This window comes from Sphaeramia orbicularis, chromosome 17 (genome assembly GCF_902148855.1).
Source record: "Sphaeramia orbicularis chromosome 17, fSphaOr1.1, whole genome shotgun sequence".
In the NCBI taxonomy this organism is placed as follows: Eukaryota; Metazoa; Chordata; class Actinopteri; order Kurtiformes; family Apogonidae; genus Sphaeramia; species Sphaeramia orbicularis.
The window spans coordinates 53,725,398-53,742,474 of NC_043973.1; the positions used below are offsets into that span (position 1 = coordinate 53,725,398).

Genomic DNA, 17,077 nt, shown 5'->3' on the forward strand with positions numbered 1-17,077 from the left:
AGCCTTAAATGGTTGGTTTAGATCAGCTGAGTTCGATAAGGTTTTGTTGAGTTGAATTGTGTAAACACGTCTTATCTGCATCTTTATTTGTCTAAACTGTCTGTATTATGTTTTTTTTAACCCTTAAAGAACCAAACGTCCTCCTTTAACCCTTAAAGACCCAAATGTCCACCTTTAACCCTTAAAGAACCAAACGTCCACCTTTAACCCTTAAAGACCTAAATGTCTACCTTTAACCCTTAAAGAACCAAACGTCCACTTTTAACCCTTACAGACCCAAACGTCCATCTTTAACCCTTAAAGACCCAAACGTCTTCCTTTAACCCTTAAAGACCCAAATGTCCACCTTTAACCCTTAAAGAACCAAACGTCCACCTTTAACCCTTAAAGACCCAAATGTCCACCTTTAACCCTTAAATAAACCAAACGTCCACCTTTAACCCTTAAAGACCTAAATGTCTACCTTTAACCCTTAAAGAACCAAACGTCCACTTTTAACCCTTACAGACCCAAACGTCCATCTTTAACCCTTAAAGACCCAAACGTCTTCCTTTATCCCTTAAAGACCCAAACGTCCACCTTTAACCCTTAAAGACCTAAATGTCTACCTTTATCCCTTACAGACCCAAACGTCCACCTTTAACCCTTACAGACCCAAACGTCTTCCTTTAACCCTTAAAGACCTAAACGTCCACTTTTAACCCTTACAGACCCAAACGTCCACCTTTAACCCTTAAACACCCAAACGTCCACCTTTAACCCTTAAACACCCAAACGTCCACCTTTAACCCTTACAGACCCAAACGTCTTCCTTTAACCCTTACAGACCCAAACGTCCTCCTTTAACCCTTAAAGACCCAAATGTCCACCTTTAACCCTTAAAGACCCAAACGTCCACCTTTAACCCTTAAACACCCAAACGTCCTCCTTTAACCCTTAAACACCCAAACGTCCACCTTTAACCCTTACAGACCCAAACGTCCACCTTAACCCTTAAACACCCAAACGTCCACCTTTAACCCTTAAACACCCAAACGTCCACCTTTAACCCTTAAAGACCCAAACGTCCACCTTTAACCCTTACAGACCCAAACGTCCACCTTTAACCCTTAAACACCCAACGTCCACCTTTAACCCTTACAGACCCAAACGTCCACCTTTAACCCTTACAGACCCAAACGTCCACCTTTAACCCTTAAACACCCAAACGTCCACCTTTAACCCTTAAACACCCAAACGTCCTCCTTTAACTCTTACAGACCCAAACGTCCACCTTTAACCCTTACAGACCCAAACGTCCACCTTTAACCCTTACAGACCCAAACGTCCACCTTTAACCCTTACAGACCCAAACGTCCACCTTTAACCCTTAAACACCCAAACGTCCTCCTTTAACCCTTAATAACCCAAACGTCCACCTTTAACCCTTAAACACCCAAACGTCCACCTTTAACCCTTACAGACCCAAATGTCCACCTTTAACCCTTAAACACCCAAACGTCCTCCTTTAACCCTTAAAGACCCAAACGTCCACCTTTAACCCTTAAACCCCCAAACGTCCTCCTTTAACCCTAACAGACCCAAACATCCACCTTTAACCCTTAAACACCCAAACGTCCACCTTTAACCCTTACAGACCCAAACGTCCACCTTTAACCCTTAAACACCCAAACGTCCATCTTAACCCTTAAACACCCAAACGTCCACCTTTATCCCTTAAACACCCAAACGTCCTCCTTTAACCCTTAATAACCCAAACGTCCCACCTTTAACCCTTACAGACCCAAACGTCCACCTTTAACCCTTAAAGGACCCAAACGTCCACCTTTAACCCTTAAACACCCAAACGTCCTCCTTTAACCCTTACAGACCCAAACGTCCACCTTTAACCCTTAAACACCCAAACGTCCTCCTTTAACCCTTAAAGACCCAAACATCCACCTTTAACCCTTAAACACCCAAACGTCCTCCTTAACCCTTACAGACCCAAACATCCACCTTTAACCCTTAAACACCCAAACGTCCACCTTTAACCCTTACAGACCCAAACGTCCACCTTTAACCCTTAAAGACCCAAACGTCCACCTTTAACCCTTAAAGACCCAAACGTCCACCTTTAACCCTTAAACACCCAAACGTCCTCCTTTAACCCTTACAGACCCAAACGTCCACCTTTAACCCTTAAACACCCAAACGTCCTCCTTTAACCCTTACAGACCCAAACGTCCACCTTTAACCCTTAAACACCCAAACGTCCACCTTTAACCCTTAAACACCCAACGTCCTCCTTTACCCTTAAAGACCCAAACGTCCACCTTTAACCCTTACAGACCCAAACGTCCACCTTTAACCCTTACAGACCCAAACGTCCTCCTTTAACCCTTACAGACCCAAACGTCCACCTTTAACCCTTAAACACCCAAACGTCCTCCTTTAACCCTTAAACACCCAAACGTCCACCTTTAACCCTAAAGACCCAAACGTCCACCTTTAACCCTTAAAGACCCAAACGTCCACCTTTAACCCTTAAACACCCAAACGTCCACCTTTAACCCTTAAACACCCAAACGTCCTCCTTTAACCCTTACAGACCCAAACGTCCACCTTTAACCCTTAAACACCCAAACGTCCTCCTTTAACCCTTAATAACCCAAACGTCCACCTTTAACCCTTACAGACCCAAACGTCCACCTTTAACCCTTAAAGACCCAAACGTCCACCTTTAACCCTTAAACACCCAAACGTCCTCCTTTAACCCTTACAGACCCAAACGTCCACCTTTAACCCTTAAACACCCAAACGTCCTCCTTTAACCCTTAAAGACCCAAACGTCCACCTTTAACCCTTAAACACCCAAACGTCCTCCTTTAACCCTTACAGACCCAAACATCCATCTTTAACCCTTAAACACCCAAACGTCCACCTTTAACCCTTACAGACCCAAACGTCCACCTTTAACCCTTAAAGACCCAAACGTCCACCTTTAACCCTTAAACACCCAAACGTCCACCTTTAACCCTTACAGACCCAAACGTCCTCCTTTAACCTAAACCATCTACTGATCTAAACTGTTTAATTCCTGTTGATCCATTAATCCTATCAATCCACGTCAATAATCAGTGTCAAATACAGTTTCTCAGCTTTAAATCATCATCAGATATGACCATATTTGGAAGTTCAGAGGCTCCGTAGTTACCGTGGAAACGCCGTCATCTTCTACAACACTGATTCACCAGTAAAACCCATGGAGTTGGATCAATGACAGTGGATGGACACGTTTGTTTTATGATTAGTTACGAATATTTTTGCCGAAAAAGTCCCTTTTTCTTCAGTTTTTCTGTTTTCTGACATAATAACCATTGAATTTACTCTGAGCTTTAACGAGCATCTAAATTAAATACAGGACAAATGCCAAATCTAGAGGATAATATTATGATAAATCATTTAAGAAAGGCTAAATAGAGGAAAAATTCATTTGGAACTGACACTACAGTAGCTCTGGGTCTTTATGGGTTAATAATTCTACAGGTTAAATTAACTCTCAGACAAATGTGCATGAGGATATTGAACAAGAACTGTAGATACTTTTACAGTTTCCAGTTTATCACTTTTTTCTGCTTCGGTAGAATCACATATAACTTGTTATTCGTGTCTATTTTTCTCCAGATTTTGTACCATGTGACTTGAGCGTCTGACTGGAGTTCATCCAAACCATAAATAATCCAGGACAAAGGGCTCATTCATTACCCATGATGCTCTCCTGGTCACACCCTGCCCAGATTAAACAGTCTGCTGTATCATCATTTGTCGGTAAGTGGTTAAGATTAATCACAGGGAGGCAAAGTCAGGCTTGACTGAAAATAATTATCCACCACTCCTGTTTTCTCTGTCAGTCTTAGAGGAGGAGGAGGAGGAGAAGGAGGAGGAGGAGGAGGAGGAGGAGGAGGAGGAGGAGGAGGAGGAGGAGGAGGAGAAGGAGGATGGGGGTCTTTGACGGGGTTTGAAGGGGTCATGGGGGGGTGGGGGGGGGTTGGCTGTTGACTCGTAACTTTAAATTGCCCCGTTGGGATAAATAAACTTTTTTTTGAATATACAACAAAACAAAATAATCCTACTTAGTCCTTAGAAATGAAACAGGTAAGAAAACAAAACAAACAAAAAACAAAAATCTGTGCATAATGAAAACACAGTATGACTTCATTTCCATATTCGAAATGAGTGGGAGGAAGTAGAACTTATGTAACCCCACCCCTTCTCCATAAAACAGCCTACTGTTTAGCTTCCTATCAGCAGAATCAGGGTGCACTCTAAGAAATAAAATGTTGGAATTTGTTGGTTTTAGTTTAAAAATGTTATGTAGCTTGTTCCACGAAATATGGTTATTTAATGTTCAAAGATGTTGCATTAATTGCAAAAAATAACTTACTAATAAATCCAAAGTAATTGTGTCAATAAATCTAAAGTAAGGTGTCACTTTAATGCTATAACTTAAGAATTACATTTTCTACTCAACAGTATTAGTTTGGATTTACACACATTTTGTTGTAAATATAGTGGTGGAATCTGATTCTTTTAACTAACTTGATTCTTTCAGTTCATTCATCTGTTGTGAATCGATTCCGAATCAATTTATTAATTAAAAAAAACATCCTGCATCAATTCAGAATCGATTCACAAACCAATATGATCTACAGTCAAATAATAACAGCAGAATAACTGACAAAAAAGAAAGACTCCAGATTTTCTTCTGGGTTTGATGCAAAAAAAAAAACAAAAAACCTTACATTGTGTCTATAAATAATGACAACTTCAAATTTTTGTCTTTGTTTTAGTGCAAAAAATATTTACAAAAAATTTACAAACTATCCTGTAACAATAAAATGTGAATAACCTGAACAAATATGAACAACCTGAAATGTCTGAAGAAAATTAAGCACAATTTGAACTCTTTTCTACCTGTTCCTCAGTGTTTAGAGTCTTTGTAGATCTGACCCATAATGCACATGGACAAATGAGAAGTTGAGGCAGAATATTGTTAAAATAAAGCTGATTTTTCTGAAGTATTTCATATTCATTCATTATTCAGGTTAGTCACATCTTTTTTTTTTTTGATAGTTTATAAAAGTAAGTATTTTCATCATGTAATGGAGTTTTTTTGCACTAGAACAAAGACAAAAATGTGCAGTTGTCATTATTTCTAGGTTATTCTGTTATTATTTTACTGGTCCGGCCCACTGCAGATCAAATCAGACTGAATGTGGAACCTGAAAGAAAATGAGTTTGAGAGCCCTGATTTAAAGGATAGTTGGTAGATGTAAACATTTTCATCACATAATTTTACTTTTTTCACTCTAAAATATCAAGGAAAGTTTGGAGTTGACATTATTTCTATATTATTATGTTATTATTTGACTGGTCTGGCCCACTTCAGATCAAATTTGGCTTAATGTGGAACTGAACTAACATGACTTTGACCCCCCTGCTTTAAAACCTGACGTGTCACGGCTGACACACCCTGGGCATATGCAGATTGGATGGATGGAACTGTCACTGTTTGTGTAACTGGAAAACTTCCAACAGTTTCTGAAACCTGAGACGTTGGGCTTTGTCGGTTTAATTGGGTCATTAAGGTAATTTCCCTTCTGTCTGGGATAGAGGCTGGAGCAGAAGCTGTTTTAGCAGAATTATAACATGCACTAAATTGTAAATGAATGCTAGATTTAGGAAGATCTGGGGAAAAAAAAAGTGCTCTGGAAAAATAAGCAAATGGACTCACTCCAAGCATATCTTCCAACTTTTTATTTAGTCAAAATAAGAAAAAAAACAACAAAAAAACAACCAAAAACAGGTGGGCCATTTTAGGCCTAGGGTTTAAAGGGTTAATTTATAATAATAATTAAAATAGAGATGGTCAATTTTTGTTTGTTTTTCGTGTGTGTGTTTATTTGTGTTTTGTTTGATTGCTGTTGTTCTCTTTGTAAATTTATTTATTTATAGAGCACTTTTCACAGACAGAGTCACAAAGTGCTTTATCAATTCAAATCAGAATCAAATTAAGTTTACAGAGACCCAACAGAATCCTTGTGTGAATCCTTTGTCTTATTGTTTATTCATTCTGTGTTGCCTTCAAGGATGTATGTATGTTTTTTTTTGTTTTGTTTTTTTACTTTTCTGGTATGTCAATATAGGTGTGTATGTATGTGTGTATGTATGTATGTGTGTATGTATGAGAATGTGAAGATGATAAGTGAGGTTATGCTCTGTATGTGGAACCTGAACTAAAATGATAAATATCTTCAGTGTAATTTTTGCATTTCACAAATTCATCCCACAGGCCAAACTGGACCCTTTGGTGGGCCGGATTTCGCCCCCAGGCCGCATGTTTGACACCTCTGTTTTAAAGAGATAACTGAATTATGAGCAAATGTAAAGGTCTGTAGTGGAGTGGTGCCACTGGTCAACGCAGTCGTGTTGACATTGTTTTAAAATTCCACAATCACATGGAGGGGAAGTATGTAAATGTCAAATAAAAGAGGCCTGATAACGGAGCCCTGAGGAACCCCCCGTCTGACTTGATCTTTTAAATGTGATCCAAACCCATATGTTCCATGGTTCTCCATGTTGACCCTGTCCTCCTGCGGTTCTGTCCACATGATGCCAGTCAGAGGAAGTCAAAGACACACTTATCTCAGATCTGTGGTCTAAAAAAAAAAAAAAAAAAAAACACTCCAGGAAATGTTCGTCTTCCTCATCCTGTTCTGGGAAGTTTGGAGATGTTGGCACGTAATCAAACAACAAGAGAAACTTAAAAAAGTCCACACACACAGTCCAAACACGGTTTCAGCTGCTTCTTTATCCTCTTCATCCAACTCTTCAACTTTATTGATCTTTTTCTTTTTGTGTTGTAACTCACTTTTTATTGTTTTTTTTTTTTTTTTTTTTTTTTTTTCACCCTTTAAATCAGGGCTCTCAAGCTCATTTTCTTTCAGGTTCCACATTCAGTCTGATTTGATCTGCAGTGGGCCGGACCAGTAAAATAATAACAGAATAACCTAGAAATAATGACAACTGCACATTTTTGTCTTTGTTCTAGTGCAAAAAACTCCATTACATGATGAAAATACTTACTTTTATAAACTATCCAAAAAAAAAAAGATGTGAATAACCTGAAAAAACTGAAATTTCTGATGAAAAATCAGCTTTATTTTAACAATATTCTGCCTCAACTTCTCATTTGTCCTTGTGCATTATGGGTCAGATCTACAAAGACACTAAACACTGAGGAACAGGAAGAAAAGAGTTCAAATTGGGCTGAATTTTCTTCAGACATTTCAGGTTGTTCATATTTGTTTCAGGTTATTCACATTTTATGTTACAGGATAGTTTGTAAATGTTAATATTTTCATAATTCAGTGTTATTTTTTGCACTAAACAAAGACAAAAATTAGAAGTTGTCATTATTTACAGACATAATGTAATGGGGTTTTTTCCACATCAAATGGAGAAAAAAATCTGCAGTCATTCTTTTTTGTCGGTTCTTCTGCTGTTATTTGACTGTAGATCAGATTGGTCTGTATGTGGAACCTGAACTAAAATGAGTTCCACAGTTTTGACTGTGGAATTTTTGCGCTTTGTAAATTCATCCCATGGGCCAAACTGGAACCTTTGGTGGGATGCATTTGGCCCCCAGGCCACATGTTTGAGACCCCTGGTTTAAGAGACAATTGGACAGATTAGTGTTGCTAAATGACCCACATTTTCACTTTTATATTTACCTCCACCAAGGAGGTTATGTTTTTGCCAGGGTTTGTTTGTCTGTCTGTTTGTTTGTTTGTCTGTCCGTTAGTGTGCAGCATAACTCAAAAAGTTATGGACAGATTTTGATGAAATTTTCAGGGTTTGTTGGAAATGGGATAAGGAAGAAATGATTAAATTTTGGTGGTGATCGGGGGTGGGGGGGTGCAGACCAGAAAATTTCATCAAAATCTGTCCATAACTTTTTGAGTTATGTTGCACACTAACGGACAGACAAACAAACAAACAGACAGACAAACAAACCCTGGCAAAAACATAACCTCCTTGGCGTGGGGGGACCCACGGGGGGGGGCCACTGATCAGCCTTGGCGGAGGTCTGCGCTCTCCGAGTGCGTCTAGTCATTTTTGCTTTAGTTGGATTATCCAAAACAAGGAGCTACTCTATATTAAAATAATTGTTGGAATGGTAACCAATTAAAGTTCACTCTGATGGGACATGACTGTGTTTTGACCCAGATGGAGATTCAGCAGCAGAGAAAAGGCTTTTATTGTGTAAGACACTGCCATCTGATGGCGTATGTCCGTTACTACAACCTGTAGAGGAAATGTTGAAGATCCAGATGAAAACAGATCAAGGTGTCCAAAGTTTGGGATAATTTCAGTCTAAACCAGTGTGAAAACTGTAAATATTGTCTCGTTGTAAACTACAGAAAGGATTATGTTGTGATGTTAAAGGTTAAATTACACAAAATGAAGCTAATATTTAATATTTAATATTCATACCATAGTTTTATATTTATGCATTTGGCAGACACTTTTTTTCCAAAGCGCTTACAGGGGAAAAAAACAAAAAATTAAAGAAAAATACAAGAACAGATTAAAAACATAAAACAGTTGTACAATAAAACCCTGCTGTACAGAAGAATAAAAAGACTTTTTGCAATGGAGTGCCCCTGAAATAGACTTTTTACAGCGGAGTACCCCCTGAAAAAGACTTTTTACAGTGGAGTACCCCTGAAAAAGACTTTTTACAGTAGAGTACCCCCTAAAATAGACTTTTTACTGTAGAGTACCCCCTAAAATAGACTTTTTTCAGCAGAGTACCCCCTGAAATAGACTTTTTATAGTGGAGTACCAACTGAAATAACCTCATTTACAGTGGATTACCCCTGAAATAGACTTTTTACAGTGGAGTACCCCCTGAAATAGACTTTTTACAGCGGAGTGCCCCCTGAAATAAACTTTTTACAGTGAAGTACCCCCTGAAATAGACTTTTTTATTCAAGTACCCCCTAACTCTCACTTCAGCATTTTTGATTGGAAAAATTAGTCCAAATGTGTTCCTGTGCCAAAGGTGTCTGTTTATATTTACAAAACTTTATAAACAAACAACATATATTTAACTGTAACATATAAAAAACATAACAAATTTTTTTAAAGTAAAGTTTGTCCAAAATATCAACTGAAAAGATTTCACTGATGAGAAAAAGAAATAAATTGGTCATTAATAAATAAACCTTACATCAACATAAAATAGTTCCTTATTTACTCAAATAAACTCATTTTGAATCATAAAAAATACAAATGTTCTTCAAATGTTACCAAAGCTTAAACAAGATGATTGACAATACAACTATTACATGAATGTAAAAAATAAATAAATAAATAAATAAAAATCAATGTATAAATAGACAAATAAAAACACAAAAACATATTTCCTTCAGTTAGAGGATTTTCAGTCCATTATACATATTACATATACATATATACATGTACATATTTTTTCCATCCTAAAATTCCCATGGTCTTGTCTGTCCAGTTATTTATTACTGGTTCTTCTTGTGTCATCCATTGTTTAGTTATTGCTTCTTTTTTATTATTGCTTTTGTTTATTTATGTTTTTGACCTCTGGAGAAATGTGTCCCAAATATATGGTTTAAAAATCAAAAGGTAGATAAGGATACTTATTTTTTCTATATATATTATTTTCCCTTTGATTTTTTTTTTTTTTTTTTTTAGTTTCTCTTTTTTGTCATTAAAGTCAGTGGAAAGTATTGTTAAACCAAGTAAAAAAAACAAGTTATTCAAGTATTTGCTGTTAATTTTACTTCTACAAAAAATGCAATAAACAGATATGAATCGAATAGATATTTGAACATAATGTAAACCTAAACGTACATATTTTACTGTATTATTAACTGCATTTATCCAGATGATGTATGTGATAATAATAAATCAAACCATCATCATCATCCTCATTAATCATCATTATCATCATTTAGGGATGTAACGATATAAAAATTTCATATCACGGTTATTGTGACCAAAATTATCATGGCTATCATTATTATCGCGGTATTGTTGAAATTGTGCTCAAAATATTCAAAAAGTACTTATACACACACTGAAATAATTTAACCAAGTTGTATTTTGAAAAAAACAAAAACAAACAAACAACAACAACAAAAAACCAAATAAAACAATCGGTGCATTATACCTTCTGTTGGCAGAAACATTCAAATATTAACCCTTAGTGGTCTGAGCCTATTTTGGCTGTTTTTTTGTTTTTTTGTTTTAATTTTGCCTTTATATACTATATAAACAAATGTTTACTATACCCATGTTTGGGATCTGTTTTTTCAGCATAACTTTATTTATATCAACTGTCCATTATTTTTTTTTTACTTTAACCTACTATATCAACAAAAAAGGACAGAAAACACAAAAAAATATCTAAAATCCAATATGAAAAATGTATATAATTTATTGCATAACTAAAACAAAGATGCTTAGTGAACCTTTTCAAAGACTTTAAAAGTGAATATTGGTTCCAAATATTAGGAATATACAATTAAAATTGTAATAAATTAAAACTATACTCAAATATTTGACATAAAAGCAGATCTTTACATAGGCGTTTTCTCCCCTAAAAGTGCGGTGATCAAACATGGTTAACATGAGAATTAGAATTTCATCGGTAATACTAACCGTCTGCAATTTTACCGTGGTTTATCGTTATACCGGTAATCGTTACATCCCTATCATCATCATCATCATCACTGTGGATATAAGAGCTAATATGTAATATTCCACTTCCACTGGAGTACTTAAACTCGGTACTTGAGTAAAAGTACTCGGTTTCATTCCAACACGTTCAACACGTGCATCCGTTTCTCCTCAGCTCGTGTGTGTGCGCGTAATGACCGACAGGAGGCGCGCGCATCCAACACAGGATGGAGGATGGATTTACAAGCGCAAAGAGAAAATAAATAAATGTCATCCACATCAAGTCGACATTATTAACAAGCTGTGATTAACCTAAATGTTTTCAAATTAGATAAAGACAAAAATCATTTTATAGAAAAATAAATATATAGCCTACATGACATATTCATATACAAGTAGAAAATAGTTTAATGATGTAATAAATGTTAAATGTTAAAGGAAATATTATAAGATTAAAAAAAAAAAGTCCATTAAGTGTAATTATACGTCATATAAAAGGATAAGATAAGACAAAATGTCGGATCAGCCTCGTAACCGGAACATTAACGCGGATTTATCCAAATATTCACACATTAAAAGGGTTTTCTTCACAATTTCCCTTGCGCTCTGTGTGCGTGCGTGCACGACTGGTGCGCGCGCGTGCTCGTATGTATGCATGCGTGTGCGCGCAGGCGGAGGATCGCCGAGCCGAGCCGTTCCGTGCAAGCAGGCACAAGCCGCTGGGCGCGCGAGAGAAGCCGCAAAAAAAATTACAGCAGCCGCAACTTGAAGCTGCGATCAGCGCGAGGGAGCGTCGGAACTTCAGTCCGCACGGTAAGAGCCGCCGCCCGGGCCCGGTGCCCCCCCCAGCCCCGGCCCCCGGAGCCCCCAGAACCGGTGCTTTGGTTGCGTTTGGGCGTGTTTTTTATCCGCTTTTCCTTCTCCATCACCTTTGTCTCGTGCGCTTTTTTTCTCCCCGTGGCTCGTGTTCATGGGAAACCGGCGCGCGTGGAGCGGAGCGCACGGACCGAGACAAAAGAGCAGGTGGATGAAAAAGGGAGGAAGAGGTGCGTGAAGAAGGGGAGAAAGGAGCCAAATTAGACAAATCAGGACATATATTCAGCCCCGCGTCCACAGCTCCAGACGGGGGAGGACGTGCACGCGCTTCAAAAGGGGTGTGTGCAGTCTGGAGGAACACGCGCTCCAGCCACACGCGCACTCCCGTTCTGCTTTGCACACTTTTATTCACCCCCAAAAAATGCGCTTTTGGCCCGAAACCCGGAGCCGCTCCGGTCCACGCGCCCTCCGATCTATCAATTATTGATCAGTGAAAATGCTTGTGATTATATAATTTTCCCGCGGCTGCCATAGCAACGGAGAGTGGAGCATCTCCATCCTCTGACAGTAAACAGTCCAGAAAGAACAAGAAGAAGGAGAGGAGGAAGGGGAGCTCGCTCCACCTCTTTGTCTGTGCGGAGGTGTGACACCATGAGGATGCGCGCACGTGCATGCATGCACGCACGCGCATCCATCCAGCGTCTGTAACCAGATTATGTCACGATCCAGATGAATTATTGATCAGATATTTCCTTTATTTCACTGAGAAGGATGGAGGATGAAGAGGAGGAGGAGGATGATGGATGGATGGATGGGGGGGTGTTACACCTGAATACCCCCCCTCCTCCCTCCACCTCCTCCTTATTTTGCGTCTCTCTGTTGGTGTTGGATGTTTTTTCCTGCGTCGAGTCAAACTTTATTGATATTTAATTGTCTGGTCCTTTGTTTGCCGCGGCACGCATGCGCACTGAGTGTAGGGTGTGGATGGGAGAGATGCCACCTTGCCTATCAATAGGATGGAGAGGAGAGGAGAGGGGGGATGGGGGGGGGTCGAGAGTTGCTTTATTGTTTCTGGAGAAAAACATGTTTTGATGATAAAACACAGGATGAGATGCGTCTTTGCGCGTGCGTTTCTGTCCGTTTGTGTCGATCAGTGTGTGTGTGTGTGTGTGTGTGGGGGGGGGGGGGGGGGGGGGGGGGGGGGGGGGGGGGGGGTGCATGTGCAGACGGCGGATGGTGATGGTGGTGGTGATGTGTTCACGGATCAACCAGTTGCCTTCGTGCACATTTAGCGAATAAAGTAAAAAAAAAAAAAAAAAAAAAAAAAAAAAAAAAAAAAAATGGCGGATTTTGCTTCTTAAATCTGAACATTTCTGCTTTTGTTCATCTGAAATATTCAAGAGTCACAATAAAATCAGCTCCTCAAACGAACCAACATGTCAGGACACATTTCTGGATCTGTGTTTTTTATCTAGACACAAAAATCAGGGCAGTTTGACTCTGGATTCTGGATTTTCATCATAAATTAGGGCTGTGTAGAATTCAAACAGAACGATTAATCAGTTTGGTCGATTGATTGGATGCTTGAAATCATCAATATTGGCAAAAGTTTGTGTTGACTGAAGCATCTGAGTGTAAATGAAGGCTAATAATATGTAAACTGTACCTAATTTTAATAGCTTTAAACAGTTTTATGATTATTAATGATTTATTTCAGTATTTGTTGCACTGACCTCGATACTCATTTTAACAGTTTTCCAGTCAGACAGTGAACGCATCATTCATTTGGGGATGATATCACCCAGCTTTAACTCCTGTCATTCATAAACCCGCCCCCAGTGACCTCTGGTTAATAATAAATATATGATAATCAATAGAACAGATACATTAACCATGAAGCCACGGTTTTACTTAGTCTCTGTTTTGTGTCAGAAACAAATAACGTACATTATTTTATTAAAACTCAAGTTGTTCAGTACGGCAGCGAATTAGTGCCACATCAGAAAAATAACACACTTGTCACTACGAGAGTAAAGTAAAATTTCGAGAAAATGCCATTATATTCTGAGAATAAAGTCAAAGTTAAAAAAAAATCATAATTTCAGGAAAGTAATGTTGTATTTTTATTTGATTAAAGTTGTAATAGTTTGAAAATAAATATGTAATAGTGTGATAAAAAGTCCTAATTTATAAACTGTAAGCCTTAAACCTGTTGATGACAGTTTCCGGTTACAGCGGACCAGAAGACGACTCTAAACCACAAGTGACTAACGGTGACGTGTCGTATGGTGCCGCTAGCTAAAACTGCTCGAGCGAAATAAATCGATTTCATATCAGTCAGTCAGTATCAATCAGTTAGTTTTGTAAACACACAATACAGTTTCAGTTATCGTTTTTTCTTTTAATTATAGTTATTATTTATTTCAGTTAACGAAAATGTTTTTTCAATTCTAGTTTTCATCATTTTGTTAGTTTTCGTTAACAATAATAACCTTGCTTCAAACTCACTTTAGTTCAGGTTCCATATTCAGTCCAACTGGGTCTTAAACTGGGTCGGACCAAGGTTGTTATTGATAACGAAAACTAATGAAATGACGAAAACTAGAATTGTAAAAACATTTTTGTTAACTGAAATAAATAAAAAACTATAATTAAAAAAATATATATATAACTAACTGAAACTGTATTGTGTGCTTACAAAACTAACTAAAACGGATAAAAATTATGGAGAAAATTCCCTTCGTTTTCGTCTTTGTCAACGTCGGATTGATATGAAATCGATTTTTTTTGCTTTAATGGCACCATACGTCACTTGTGGTTTCCAGTCGTCTTCTGGTCCCCACTCTACCTGGAAACATGGAGACTAAAGTTGGGAGAAAGCAGCAGAGTCCTGTCTGGGATTTATGTGAATACGACGGAGAAGAAGAGAAAAGATAAAAAACTAAAACTAAACTAAAACTAAGCATTTAGAAAATAACAAAAACTAATAAAAACTAGCAAACCTGCTCTAAAAATGAATTAAAACTAACTCAATTAGAGAAAAAAAAAGTCTAAACTAAATAAAACTAAACTATAATGAAAAATCCAACACTATTATAACCTTGGGTCGGACCAGTAACAGAATAACAGAATAAACCTATAAATAATGACAACTCCAATGTTTTCACTTTGTTTTAGTGCAAAAAAAGTGAAATAATGAAAACGTTTACATCTACAGCCTATCTATTAACACCATCCTTGGCTTTTTCTGACCTTTGTTGGTCTGTGATTATTGTTAAATATATTCTAAGTTCTACAGACCATCATTAACATAGTTACTAAGTGTAAATTACTTGAGTTTTAATCTGTTTTCTGTTATTGACATTATTAGGACGCTAAACAGATGGAACTTTATCATTAAGGGAGTTCAAATCATGTGTTCTGTTGTATAAATGTGAGATGGGGGTGGGATTTAATACGTTGTCTTCTTCCCATTCCTTTTCGAGCAGAATATATTGAATTTATTTTATTACTAATGTACATGGAAATTGCTATATTGTCTTGATCACCTTTATTTATTACTGCACAGGTGTCAAACATGTGGCTCGGGGGCCAAATCTGGCCCCTGGGATGAATTTGTGAAATGCAAAAATTACACTGAAGAAATTAACAATCAAGGATGTTAAAATCATTTTAGGTCAATTCCGTCTAAAGTGGATCAGAGTAGTAAAATACTATCATAATAGCCTAAAAATAATGAAAACTGTGAATTTGTCTCTTTGTTTTAATGTATAAATAAGTAAAATTACATAAAAATGTTTACATTTACAGACTATCCTTTTACAAAAAATGTGAATATCTGAAATGTCTTAAGCGAAGTGTGTAGAATTTTAATAATATTCTCCCTGTTATTTAATATTTTGGGTATTTGTAGATCGACTGTGATCTGTAAGTTGTGATGCGTAAGTATAAATGATAAAAGGTGTAATATTGTTAACATTGCATTTATTTTACTAACAAATTTTCAGGTTGTTCATATTTGTTCATGTTATGTTCAGGTACAATTCCCAGATGTAAACATTTTCATTACGGAATTTACTTTTTTCACTCAAAAGTTCTTATCCTATTATTTATATTGTTTGACTGGTCTGGCCCACTTCAGATCATATTAGGCTGAATGTGGAACTGAACTAAAATGAGTTTGACACCGCTGTATTACTGTATTTGCTCTGATATTAGTTCCTTGCAAGGATATTATCATTAACGAAAACTAACGAAATGACGAAAACTAGAATTGTAAAAACATTTTCGTTAACTGAAATAAATAAAAACTATAATTAAAAGAAAAAAACGATAACTGAAACTGTATTGTGTGTTTACAAAACTAACTAAAACATATAAAAATTATGAATTTGTTAATGAATTTGTCTTTATTAAGTTGTTTAGAGTTGTCTTCTGGTCCCCACTCTACCTGGAAACATTGAGACTAAAGCTGGGAGAAAGCAGCAGAGTCCTGTCTGGGATTTATGTGAATACGACGGAGAAGAAGAGAAAAGGTACAAAAAAAAAAAAAAAGACAGGGAAAAACAAAAACTAAACTAAAACTTAGCATTTAGAAAATAATGAAAACTAATAAAAACTGGCAAACCTGCTCTAAAAACTAATTAAAACGAACTGAATTAGAGAAAAAAAAAAGTCTTAACTAAATAAAACTAAACTATAATGAAAAATCCAAAACTATTATAACCTTGTACACAAAAAATGTTTTTTTTTTTTTCTGCTCAAAACATATGAATGAATGAATGAATGAATCCTCGTACAAAACATGTGAATAATATGAACCAGAGGGGGGGTTTATCCCCACCACCACCACCCCACAACATATCGCACCCTGCCCTCCACTGCTCTATGGACCCCCCACAAATGCTGGACCCCATGAATTATACCCCCCCCCCCCCCCCTTTACGACACCCCAGCTCATATCCTAACTGTCTAACTCACAGGTGTCAAACATGTGGCTCAGGAGCCAAAACCGGCCCGCCAAAGGGTCCAATCTGGCCTGCAGGATGAATTTATGAAATGAATGTATGAAAAATTACACTGAAGATATTAAACGTTGTAGTTCAGGTTCCACATTCAGACCAATTTGATCTCAAGTGGGTCAGACCAGTAAAATGCTATAAGAATACCCTAGAAATAATGATTTTTTTTCTCTTTATTTTTGTGTAAAAAAAAAAAAAAAAAAAAAAAAAGTAAAATTACATGAAAATAGTCACATATACAAACTATACTTTTACAAAAAATGTGAACAAATATGAACAAACTGAAATGTCTTAAGAAAAGTGAGTGTAATTTTACCAATATTCTGCCTGTTACTACATGTTTTGTGTATTTAATTGTAATTTAAGTTGCAATGCACATGTGTAAATGACAAACTGAGGCAGAATACTGTTAAAATTGCACTCAAGACATTTCAGGATGTTTGTGTTATTCAGGAAACTTTGTAGACGTAAACATTTTC

The 17,077-nt window shown here is 37.1% G+C and overlaps 1 protein-coding gene across 1 annotated transcript in view; it reads left to right on the forward strand.

Annotated features, from left to right (window-relative positions):
- Window positions 1–11,420: 11,420 nt before the first annotated feature.
- Window positions 11,421–17,077, forward strand: part of LOC115437152 (brain acid soluble protein 1 homolog) — a 53,935-nt gene continuing 48,278 nt past the window's right edge. The window contains exon 1 of the mRNA XM_030160303.1: window positions 11,421–11,574. The gene's annotated coding sequence lies outside the window, so the exon portion shown is untranslated. The remainder of the gene's footprint in view (window positions 11,575–17,077) is intronic.